This window comes from Zootermopsis nevadensis, unplaced genomic scaffold (assembly GCF_977971745.1).
Source record: "Zootermopsis nevadensis isolate Lab colony 2312 unplaced genomic scaffold, Znev_1.0 Znev_ptg000025l, whole genome shotgun sequence".
Lineage (NCBI taxonomy): Eukaryota > Metazoa > Arthropoda > Insecta > Blattodea > Termopsidae > Zootermopsis > Zootermopsis nevadensis.
In genome coordinates this window covers 10,635,264-10,647,854 of record NW_028259157.1, presented here as the reverse complement: position 1 = coordinate 10,647,854, position 12,591 = coordinate 10,635,264, and the positions used below count along the sequence as shown (strand labels likewise).

Below are 12,591 nucleotides of genomic sequence, written 5' to 3'. Positions count from 1 at the left end.
TCAGGTGGATTTGAAAGGACGAACGCAGGGCAGTGAGCGGTGTTCATAGCAAGAGTATGGAAACCCGGACACGAATGGATGCCGTGGAAGGATTTTATATAAGTTATTTTATTTAGTGTTCTGTCTGACGTCAGGTCCATATGAACAGGATCCTTCCATCCTTTTCTCGGACTGGGACCTGTTCATATACGTTCTTGGCAGATGATCCAGAAGTGGTTTGCCATTGCCTTCTTCTGTGTGTGAATGGGATGCCACGGAGAAACCGGGGGGAAGCCCCCGGAGGAAAACTCCGTGTTGCCTAGACCACGGCCTTGCCCAACACAAGTTATAAATTCGGGCACCGCCGGGAATCGAACCCGAGACCCCAGGATTACAAAGCCAGCGTTCTAACCGCTAGACCACCTCATCTTATTATTATTTAGTGTTCTGTGTGACGACAGGTCCATATGAACAGGATCCTTCCATCCTTTTCTCGGACTGGGACCTGTTCATATACGTTCTTGGCAGATGATCCAGAAGTGGTTTGCCATTGCCTTCTTGTGTGTGTGAATGGAGAAACCGGGGAAGCCCCCGGAGGAAAACTCCGTGTTGCCTAGACCACGGCCTTGCCCAACACAAGTTATAAATTCGGGCACCGCCTGGAATCGAACCCGAGACCCCCCAGGATTACAAGGCCAGCGTTCTAACCGCTAGACCACCGTGGCTATTTATATAAGTATTAAGATTAAATTCTCTTTAAACATTGCTGACTGAGCAGTGTTGATTCTGATACAGGACATTCGAAGGCGATGTGATTTTATAATCTGTCGATACAAAATGTAAAAGGGGAAAACATTTAAAAATGCGGGGAAAGATAATTGGATGAGGGCGGATCTATGGAAGGGTGAGATTTGGTTAGCATGTGATCGCCATCTGTTGCTCCTCACAACACGGAATCTTGCGAAGAAAGTAATAGCTAATGTGTGTAGTGTTCTTATCAGAGTTGGCCGACGACTTATGTGGAAATGCGAACGAATCTGTGATGTCGGAAAGCTAAAGGATCCTCGGTCCAGCACCAACATTTCCTAGAACTGAATCCAGCTTCCATCTAATGTGGCTTGGGGTCTTCAGTCACTTACATCACGCGAAGTAACGGATTCCTGATAGCGGTTACAGTAGGCCGCAGGGGATGGCGTAGATCTGTTAAGGTTAGCACCGAGAAGACGCAAGTAATTCCGTTTCTCTGATATGCTTAAAATTGGTCTGGTGTGTAAAATAATTGGAGCTGACATACGCTCTTGAAGGCCGTCTGAGCGCGGAGATATTAGCACATAACCAGAGAGCATGCTCATTACTTGAATAAAATTTTTTTTTTGGATATTATCCATCGTCTAGTAAATATAAAACGTAAAAAACGACGTTTCGGAGATGGGACTCTATCTCCGTCTTCAGGTTCCTACTCAGTTGGGCCCACTAGATAGAGCTAATCCCTATCTCCGGAGATTAGCTCTATCTAGTGGGCCCAACTGAGTAGGAACCTGAAGACGGAGATAGAGTCCCATCTCCGAAACGTCGTTTTTTACGTTTTATATTTACTAGACGATGGATAATATCCAAAAAAAAAAATTTTATTCAATTGACTCTTCACCATCGTCAAGAAGTTTTAGATTTGATATGCTCATTACTGATTTGCGGTTTGTGAAAAGTCGTAATTTGCAGCAACAACAAAGGAATACTGACCGAGTGAGATTTTAGGTTCTCACTGTGGCGAGTATGAAGATGGCTGTCTTCTTGTAGCCTGGTAGAAATTTACAGACTTTTACAGGTGCTTACTGCCTCCTTAATCAAGGTGATAAGTCGACGGCGCAACAACCCAGAAGACAGCAATCTTCATGCTAGAAACTATTTTGCATGCTCAGTTGTAGTACTCGGACTAAAACGTGGTGGGTTTCTTACTTTCGTAAATACTTTCAAGTTTTGGGGGCCAGTTTCAGCTAGTTTCTTTTTTTCCTTGTTATGTGAGGCGTATAATAACATCCTGCAGTTAAGACCTATTTATCCACTTTTTCAGTAAACTCAATATGAACGACATGGCAATGGAAGAATTTAATATTAATTCAACGAACAAAATTTTGAAGTAAACAGCCGAACCATTGAAATGATGTACTAACATTTTGTATAAGGAACGATCGTTGAATTGTGTACAACATTTTTTTAATGTCGTTTCGTCTAGAATGTGAAATAACAACATGGCGACCTCCCGAAACCTATATTTACGACTAGAAAGATAGTTGTAAAGTTTTAGCGAGACATAATGGAATTTTGTGTGGTGCTGAATGAGAAAGCATAAACCTATTTCTAACGTTTTATAACAACTTTCTTTTTACCAAATATTAAACTCGACAACGGCACAGTAATTTGAAGTTATGTTGGAAACTTCCTGGTATTGGAAATCTATAACGTATTGAAGTTCTGCGCGAAGATAGGATTATGAATCGATATGGTATTAATACGCTGTTCCTACCGTGTGTGTATAGATGGAAACACTTACACGAAAGTTGTGTACAGAATGTTTTGTTTTGCCGATAATTCGGAAGTTAACTTTCAGGATTTTGGTATATCTTCTGGTTTCCGAAAACACTTTGTGCATAGTAGTTTCAAAGGTTTCAAACGGGTGACAGATTCCATAAGAAATCTGTTGGGCGTAACCAACTTTTGGAACACGCGTTTTCGAAGTCTTTTTTTATTCAGTAAGTAAGTGAACATATTGTCCACTTGCCCAAACTAAAATCCAGAGTGAAATGTGTTATTTTATTTAATTACTCATTAACAGAACCCGTCTCTGATTTTGTGTAACGTGAAACGTGAGATTTACTGGATTCAGCTGGCTGTTGTATATGATGGAATGGAGGGTCTCTGTGGATATGATGTCGACGCTGGAAAGAAAGTGCCAGCTTCGTAACGTAAATTTATAACAATAATTTATATAACAGATTATCATAATTTCATACGTAAAACTGTGGAGATGAAGTTTCCGTGTTAAAGGAGCCCGTCGTGTCATTTTTAACGCGTAAGTAGGATACGCGACCCGTTCTCATTTGCAGGCACTTTTAGGTAATGTCACGGAAGAACAGGCCACGTGCTCTGTTTGCGTATTCAACGTGATCGACGGTGTGTTATGAGGAAGAATCAGCACAAAGACTACCCTATATTGAGCGGACGAACTTTCAAAATACGAGTAGTATACAAAATCCGTGATAGATTTTGTTGGCGAATAATGTAATTATATTTTCAATTTAAAAGGGTTTTGACGACGGTAATTAACACTTAAAATTCGTTGTCAAGACTTTTTCCATCGTCTGTTTTTGTTTTGTCTCCGTCTTCAGGTGATTATATTTTGATAATCATGTTGACCATGTTAGCTGGACGAACACTCTGAAGAACGAAATATAAAATCTGTTGTCTTACTTTCGTGGTTCAGTGTTACTCCATACACTGGAATGCCGCAGAACCGAGCAAATCAAATGTATCGTTAGGCAGCGTAAAACTGTTAGCGAGTTGAGGCTTACTCTAGCCTCAATCGACGGATCAAACTTTTGTTTACAAATGCTAGGCTGGTAATCTGCTCAGTTTCCTCGTTATTCAGTATCTATTTATTACAGGCAATTTTACATTATATTTTATTGTCTTATCCTCGTGATCACAAAAAGGAAACGGAACTCAGTTTCCCAATGATAACAAACAACCTGGAACCTTGTATTATATACAGAATGTTCGTAAAATATATATATACGATACACATTGAAGAATACGTCGTTCTCGCCGTTCGGCCCCTGAATAGAGATGAGGACATGTGGTATACCATCGCGATGTCAGGTCCAGTCTTTTCCAGACCAATGGATAGGACGTGGAGGACCTGATGAGTACCTCTCCTACTATTGCCAGATTTAACCCCACCTGACTTCTTTTGTGGGATTACTTGAAGGACGCGGTGTACAGAACAAAGCCAGTAGAAACTCGGTGGCCACTAGTCAGTCAGTAGCTCACCGTTGTCAACTGTGCCACGAAGCTACCGGTGGTCGTTTTGAACACCCGCACTAGATTAACTAATTCAAAAAGTGCCTATGTAATGGTTTAGTTCATTAAAGTGTGTATTTCATTTATTGAATCTGTGTCTACGTCTTTTTGGGGACACGTGTAGTCAGAACTCTCTCGACCTAATGCAGAGGCTTTTTACAACTGCGTTTATAGGTAAGGCAATCGAAACTGGTGAACGCCCAATAGCCGTAGATTACGGTAGGCCCGTGAAGTTACCCGGCTCTAAGATCAGGCTGTGCTGATACCAATGATTTATTTTACGTTTTCGTAGTTACTTAGTTCATTTACCGCCGAATACCAAGGCGAAATGAAGTTCTGCACCACCTCTTAACTAGTGTGATTTTCAATGACAGGGGCTGTTTTAAGGAACCACAAACTATTCGATACGTGGTGTATAAAATTCAGACTTCTGTCGTGTAGTAATACTATGTAGAAAACGTGTTTTTTAATTGCACAGTAATTGAAATAAAATATTGCCTCCATCTGTACGTGGAACTTCGTATTTTAGGATACTGATATTTGCATACACAGAATCTCCTGTTCACTGGTTTTTCGCCACTCATTGCGCAAATCTAAATCCTAAACATGTTCTGACTGTTTCACCACACGCGCTACGCCAAAAAAATCGGGCTTATTTTATTTCCCTATTTCGAGTTTTAAAACGGCCATATTTGGTCCATTCCTGCTGTCTAGGACCGAGCTCTGTAGCCGTGGAAGGAATGCGGAAGCTGGTGTGGGTGGTGATAAAGAGAATTGACTGTGTCTACTGTTTAGAATGAAAGTATTGACCGAGTTCGTCTGTGACCCTTTCGCGAAGTCTACATTTCGTTAGTATCTGTCAGTATCGCCATACAGGGTTTCACACCGCGGAGGAATACTTTCAGGGTGGATTGGCATTGGCCTCGTGATGGGATTTGTCGCTTTTCCTTATTCCATATCTCTCTCTCCCCGTGCGTCGTCCCGCAAAACACTGGAACGAGGAAAATGGAATGAGTTTTCTATCATCATCACATAGTCGTACTTACCGCCGTCTTCGTTGTTCTTGTAGTTGTTGGTGTTACTGTTGAACGTCGCAGTTGGGTGGTTGGCACTCCTGCGTATTCCGGAGATCCCGGGGTTTGATTCTCAGCCTTTGGCCGGGTCTCTTGGAGGTGTACTTTGATTTATCTCAGCCATCCAATTAAATTCTGACATGATATATAAAAGGAGCTACGAACTTTGTCCAAATTCTATCCAGTCCTCGTTCAGACCGAGGTTCCTATTTCAAGCTAGGCTGTATCAACTGTGGGATTGAGAAAGCATATTTAAATTGAGAAACTGAAAGTAATGTAGGGATTGCTTCGGATAAAGGGAACCAATAATTTATGGCGTAGGCCTATAAGAGTTTTTTCTGTTACGGGGGGTGGGGGGGCAAAGAATTAAAATGTTAGGAACCACGGTAACGAAACCAAATTGAGTTCAGGGAGAAATTAAGAGCAAAATAACTTTCAGAAATGCTTGATGCAGTTAGAAATCTGTTGTTTCTGTGTCTGATTTCTGAAATTATAAGTTTAAAATATTATAATTGTACCTTCTGTTTTGTATGGATGCGAAACGTGGTCTCTCTTTAATTACGAAAGGGCGTTTGAGAACGGGGTGTTGAGGAGAATGTTTGGACCTAGGAGGGCAAACGTGACACGGGTTTGTAGAAAACTGCATGTGTAGCTCATTAATTTGTAATTTTCTTCGAAATGTTAATAGGATTATGAAATCAAGGAGGACGTGGTGGGCTGAATGTGTAGCGCGCATGAAGTAGCTTATAAATGCAGATTGGAGGATAGTATAAAATAGGATCTCGGGGGCGCGTGGACTGGATTTATGTCGGTCAGGGTAGGGATTGGGGTTCTATACAAGGCGGGAGATTTCTTGTCGTATTTGAGGTTTCCGCGGCAGTGAGGATGGCGATTAAGGTCTTCCGGCATTTGGCGCCGAGAAGACTCGCCGATAGACGCGTGCGTTTTGGTGAAACATTCTGTTTGTATCTTCAAGGATGAAGTGGCATCGCCCTGAGGATGATATTCTTGTGCGTTTTAGCGCCGATGAGTTTACACGGCGCCAGTACCCAGAAAAGCAATATCATTAACGCTCTGTCAGTTTGTCAATAAGGGCTTTTCCTCATGTAGTTAGTTAATTTTTAATTATCAAAATGTTTTTCCACACGAGTTCACTATCAGAATAGGTCGCAGTCTCCCATCTCATGTAAGTGATGCAATCAGGAGGTTCACTTAGGCCTGAATTTATTTTGGTGGAGCGTGTTTCAGTTGTACCTGAGTCTGAAGTATTTTTTTTATTTATTTGTAGTGTTCTGTCTGATGACAGGTCCATATATTATGAACAGGATCCTTCCAACCTCTTCAGGTTGTCAGGGACCTGCTCATACATATATACATTCTTGGCAGAGATGATCAGAAGTGGTTTGCCATTGCCTTCTTCTGTGTGTGAGAGGAGTAATTGTTGGGATGCCACGGAGAAACCGGGGAAGCCCCCGGAGGAAAACTCCGTGATGCCTAGACCACGGCCTTGCCCAACACAAGTTATAAATCTGAGCACCACGGGGAATTGAACCCGGGACCCCAGGATTACAAGGCTAGTGTTCTGACCGCTAGACCACCGTGGCGGATTCTGAAGTATACTGGGACATTTGTTTATCGGTGGCATGGCTTGTGATACTTCACAGAATGATAGTGGCGTTGGGTAATGACAGGGGGCATGAGAGGGCTGATGTAGTTGGCATGTCCCGGAACCATGGTAACAGGGAGAATACATGCGTTCTCCGTCTTGTTCCAGGGGTCTGTTCAGTGGCTGATTTCCATCGTAGCATCAGTTGGGTGGAGGCATCTGTCTAACAAGGGTCTATTTGTTACTAATCTACATCGTCTTCGCGACACACTCAGCCTGCTGTCGGTAAGAAATATAAATCATTATTATTATTATTATTATAATTGCTGTTATGGTCACGATTAATTAGTGCGAGTGTTTCACTGATTCCATCATCGCATCCGTAGAGTGGCGAAATCTTCCTTTCTCCTCAGATCGGAGGCTGAGTCTTAGTGTTTTGATACAGGATGGGCGTAGCCTGTATAAGTGCAGGGAAACCACGGTAAATTGAACGCGAATGTGAAGTGACAGTTTTGGTAGTTAGTGGTAAATTTATTGTACTCGAGTGATTGCAGCGTTGTGTAGAATGAAGTTGTTAATTTGTGAGACTAGAAGTTTGGTTATGGAGTCTGTGCGTCGTAATCCATACTTTCTACTTTCTCTTTTGATGCCATAAAGTGCAGAATAATAAGTTCGAGATAGACGTTTAGAATATAAATAGAAGCGTGTAATATAACAGGGTAAACCTGCATATAGTTGTCTTCTAAACTTGTTGTCTGCAGTTTTGCACGTTGCATAGTGATATTCAGGTTCTCACTGCCTTCTGAGCCCTGATGATGGAGGCAGCAAGCACCTCTGAAACTTCCGTAAACGTCTACCAGATACCACTGCGCAACAACCCAGAAGATAAACTTTGTTCTGAAATCTTTTCTGTGTTATCAGTACTGTCAGATTACGGCGTCTTTCATATTAAAGCTCTTAACTAACTACGCGTTAGCCATGAAGTTTGTGATTCTCTGTTTAACAGCAAGTGTTCAAAAATAGTAAGAAATATCGTGAATTCGTGAATTTGAAAGGGTTACGAGATGTGCTAAGTGTGCATCGTAAGTTATATTGTGTATAAAGTGCGCCAAGTGACGCCCGATGTGTGTTGAAAGCAACATGTTGTATGCCGGATATCGGCTGTTGGATTTTACTTCTGAGTTGATCATCCCGAAAGTTTCGGGAACGAAACAGACCAGTTCTGAGTGAAGTGAGGAGTACACGGCCGCTTTCTGGAAAATTTATTTCCCATGTATCGAATGATTTCAGTGTTGAATATCGTATTCATAGTCTGGCCCTCGGGAACGAATTCAGAATGCACGGTTCCTCAGAAGTTAAGTGCCTGTTCTTTCTTCGGTTTAGACTTCGAAGACACATCCTTTGGGATACGTCCAGGGGTGGAACGTTCATGTCAAAACTTTTGAAAAAAAAAAGTTTTGTCTTATCGGTTCAGCGGTGCTCCGGCATAGCCAGTCAGATAAAATGCGCCGTTAGTCAGCTGCAGTCAGGCAGGTGGTGTTGGCGTTGTTACGCTCGCCGCGAGCGCCATCTCCAACAAGTAAACTACGCAACATGGCCGGACGGACGGACAGCCAACGGAGGCTGTAGAGTAATTTCATAGAGTGACATGTTAACGGTCGCAGTAAAGAGCATTTAGTGATAATCGTGCTTTCAGAAACATTGTTACATAAAAGGTAGACCTGAAGCCTTTCCTGTTCATATTCAGCGTGCTTAGAATTGGTGCATTCATCATCAAGATCTTCCGCCTGCCTACAAAAATGAAATTCGAATTTGAATTTCATACATATACGCCTTAAGATTATTATTATTTATTTAGTGTTCTGTCTGACGACAGGTCCATATGAACAGGATCCTTCCATCCTTTTCTCGGACTGGGACCTGTTCATATACGTTCTTGGCAGATGATCCAGAAGTGGTTTGCCATTGCCTTCTTCTGAGTGTGAATGGAGTAATTGTTGGGATGCCACGGAGGAAAACTCCGTGTTGCCTAGACCACGGCCTTGCCCAACACAAGTTATAAATTCGGGCATCGCCGGGAATCGAACCCGAGGCCAGCGTTCTAACCGCTAGACCACCTCATCTTATTATTATTTAGTGTTCTGTCTGACGACAGGTCCATATGAACAGGATCCTTCCATCCTTTTCTCGGACTGGGACCTGTTCATATACGTTCTTGGCAGATGATCCAGAAGTGGTTTGCCATTGCCTTCTTCTGTGTGTGAATGGGATGCCACGGAGAAACCGGGGAAGCCCCGGAGGAAAACTCCGTGTTGCCTAGACCACGGCCTTGCCCAGCACAAGTTATAAATCGGGCACCGCCGGGAATCGAACCCGAGGCCAGCGTTCTAACCGCTAGACCACCGTGGCTCTGCGTTAAGATGTGATAACATCATTACATCTACTTCAAAATGTATCTTTTTCATAAGTAGTGTGACTGTTTAATTATACATTTTATGGATTTCTCATCAGACATTTCATTACTGTAGAAAGTTCTAAAGAGTATCCCATAAAATAAGGTTTGGAAGGAAAAGAAACGCAGGCACAAGGATGTCCATTGTGTTCCGAATGCTCTTATCGTATTTACCTGAGATGATAACGTCGTCAGTCGAAAGTTGTTATCACGTACAAGTCGTGTGTAACGCGCAAATGCTGTTAACGGGGGTTTTATGCTCGTTTCTTGGTTATGTCCAAAACATTACATTCTCATCTGTTCTGTGAATGGACGAGACACAAATAGATAAAATGCCACCCATTTCTCGGTATTAGTAACCAAGTCACCGAATGCTGTATACTTTTATTAGATTCTTAATGGTCACGCTGTGCCATTGTGCATACGTACCTGTGAGATGTTATGTTTAAGCTGTTTAGACTGGGGAGGAATTGTTATCGTACGGCATAAGCGCATCATCTGAATACGTAATGCCATATGTCGTTATTCGAGCTCCTTTGTTGTTTTTCGCTGCAGCATCCAAATACTTGGGACGTAAATTATCGAAAAGACGATAGAAGAAGAACGGTATTTTTTTCTTCAGAGAATAAACGTGCGTAGTTCAGCAATCGCTCGGTATTTTTGTATTTATGGACTTCATATGATTCTCAGTGTAAACATCGTTTATTTCCTTAAACAGCATTAGCCAACAGATCTTTGCAGTGTAGAAATGTGGTGTTTTCTTTGCGGTACGGACTGAATTCTTATCTGTTACTTGGACGAGCTTCGTCTTCAAAGAGTTGAGATTAAAGTAAGGCCTCTTCATCACGACGAGCCGCCTATAATCGCCTTTATCATTCTTCGATCCATATCTTTGCCAGTTGATACGTAGTCCGTTAACACATGCTTGAGGCAGGCGCTTTAGAACTTTTTTCCGAAAATTCGGTGGGTAAAGATACGGGAAGTGTTCAGTAACATGTCTGAGATTTATAGAAAATTAAAAATTGATTAAAATTAGTTGCGATTTGAAAACCACGAGGTTGCCGACGAGGTGATATGCAGTATACGGGTGTCTGAAAAAAGTTTATATTCCTTATTTCTCAGCATGTTTATTGAAAGTGTATTCTGAAATTAGGTTTCGTTTTTTGAAACTACTGAAAAATTAGGTGTACTGACGTGGAATATTATCCGGCCTTTGAAGGACAAATGTCTGAGGTCGATACGGTACTTTTCCGTCTCGGGCTGCAGAGGCCTTCGGTGTTCGTCTATGTTCTGTTATGTGGCAAACTGTCTTGTTATCCTTGAGATTTCCACACTGGTCAATTGTGCGAATTGATTTTCTAGATAAAATTCAAAATATTTATGCTCTGTATTTATATAAACACGAAAGGAAAAAGGTTTTACAGCGAATGGCGCATGACTACCCACGTTCTCCATCCAGCCTTGTCCAGTGGTCGTCTGGGACACCAAACACAGGAAGAACTACGAGTGTCGCCTAGGAACTAATGCCCCCACAAGTTTTGTAATGAATCTCAGGAAGTTTGTATTTTTGATGCTCTGAAAAACGAATGCCTTCGCGTCTTTGAACAGTGCGGTAAATTGTTCCGTGGCAGATCACCCACGAAGTAGTAATCAAAATGGCAGATAACTGATATTATTTACGAACAAAGATGTGCGAGATTCTGTCGGCGAACGAGTCAGTGGGACAGGCCTAGTGCCATCTGTGGAGGCGACGCTATGAACAGGATAACTGTTCAAGTTGGCTATCCCCTCGAATGTAGCATCATGTAGTCCGGAAGGGGGGCAAAGTCTACCGGACTATATAATGCTGCATCTCAGGTGTGTTCGTACTGAGACCTCCCCGACGGAGGCGGCAAGGACCTCTGAAACGTAGGTAAACTTCTACCAGACTTCACGGCGCTACAACCCAGAAGACAGCCATATTCGTTTTCAACGCCGTGAAGACCTCGTCTTATTGTCTTCATACTGGTAGCCATGAGAACTTCAGATGTCAACAGAAACACTTTGTCGCCGAAGATTTTATATGGATATAATTCAGAAAGCGTAGGCCCATCTTGTATAAAAACAGCGCATGTTCTGTTCCAATGTATCTTTTTAGAATCGGCATTATTAATTAATTTATTAAAACGTTATACACAATAGAGGTAGGACGTGAGAGTATTGAAAATGTATTGAATAATCAAGCAGAAAAGTGTAGTTTTCAGTAACCGAAAAATCCAGCAGAATGTAAACCGTGTTGACCAAAAGGCCATTTCAGTACATTACCTACGCCCGTTAAAAGTATTTCTAGGGCCCAGAAGGGTAATTTTTCCGTTCCTCAATTCTACATGTATGAATACCGCTTTCAAAGACCGGGAAAAGTCATTGGTGGCTTCATCCAGCGACTCCAGACATGTTTCCGTCTCAGAACACTCGAGAGCCTTTCCAAATGACATTGCGCAATAAATTTCTAAACGATGAGCGACATGAAACAGGCCATGGAGTTTATTCATCACGATCACCAAGATTTTTTTGGCGTAAATACGTCTATATTTTCGGGTCAGTGTCATTCGGCAAAAAGTGAAAGGAAAAAGTGTAACTGCATTGTTATGTTACCTTGGAAACGTCAGTTGTTTACTCGGCATTGTTGTTACCTATAAATCATTTCATTACATTACCTTACCTTACGCTGGCCTTGTAATCCTGGGGTCTCGGGTTCGATTCCCGGCGGTGCCCGAATTTATAACTTGTGTTGGACAAGGCCGTGGTCTAGGCAACACGGAGGTTTCCTCCGGGGGCTTCCTCGGTTTCTCCGTGGCATCCCATTCACACACAGAAGAAGGCAATGGCAAACCACTTCTGGATCATCTGCCAAGAACGTATATGAACAGGTCCCAGTCCGAGAAAAGGATGGAACGATCCTGTTCATATGGACCTGTCGTCAGACAGAACACTAAATAAAATAAAAAAAAATAACATTCAGCTACCACAGACCCATCTTAAGCGTAACTAATTCAAGTTAAATAAGCAAAGTCTTATTCAAAATTATCTCAATTGTAAAGGATATATAAAGGAAATATTTAGAATAAAGCCAATATATAAACTTCCTTTCCGTATAGACGTATTTACGTCTAATTCTCCGGAACCGTGGTTCCCCTATCAATTTTTCTTTTGACTTCAGCGTGGGGGAGAGCAACCAAGGAGGACAAGGACGAAGATAATATTGAACTAAAACGAAAACAGTGCTTGAAATAATTAATAATGATAATTAATGTAACGTTTTGTTAAATAATCGTTGGATTTTCTTTCCTCGAAACCACTTACTTAAGCAGTGCTAGTAGGACAGTTGTTAAAAGAAAAAAACATTATGTTAGAAGATAAGAAAA

General features: G+C 41.9%; 1 protein-coding gene across 3 annotated transcripts in view; it reads left to right on the top strand.

The window, feature by feature from the left end:
• LOC110838535 (cytokine receptor) overlaps positions 1-12,591 on the top strand; it is a 214,757-nt gene that overhangs the window by 94,435 nt on the left and 107,731 nt on the right. For 2 of the 3 annotated variants that reach the window (XM_087355664.1, XM_087355663.1), the window contains exon 4: positions 6,904-7,020. The exons of the other annotated variant lie outside the window; for it this stretch is intronic. The gene's annotated coding sequence lies outside the window, so the exon portion shown is untranslated. The remainder of the gene's footprint in view (positions 1-6,903; positions 7,021-12,591) is intronic. 3 annotated transcript variants of the gene reach the window in all.